Consider the following 345-nt stretch of genomic DNA (forward strand, 5'->3'; position numbering starts at 1 on the left):
TTTTTTGTTTGTTTATATTTTTCTCTCTTTCTTTTTCTTTCTTTCTTTGTTTGTTTCTTTCTTTCTTTGTTTCTGTTCTTTATACATCATCAGAGGTATCGTTCTGTCTCTTTTGTCTCCTTTCTCGCTTTCTTTGTTTTTGTTTCTTTGTTTCTTTCTTTGTCTCTTTCTTTCTTTCTTTGTTTCTCTTTCTTTCTTTCTTTCTTTCTTTCTGTCTTCTTCTCCCTTTGTCTCTTTCTTTCTTTCTTTGTCTCCTTCTGTCTCTTTCCGTCTCTCTTTGCATCCTAAACGTTGTCTTTGTCTCTGTCTCTTTCTGTCTTTGTCTCTGTCTGTTTCTGTTTCTGT

Source organism: Eimeria mitis, genomic scaffold, assembly GCF_000499745.2.
Source record: "Eimeria mitis Houghton genomic scaffold, Emh_scaff5094, whole genome shotgun sequence".
Taxonomy (NCBI): domain Eukaryota; phylum Apicomplexa; class Conoidasida; order Eucoccidiorida; family Eimeriidae; genus Eimeria; species Eimeria mitis.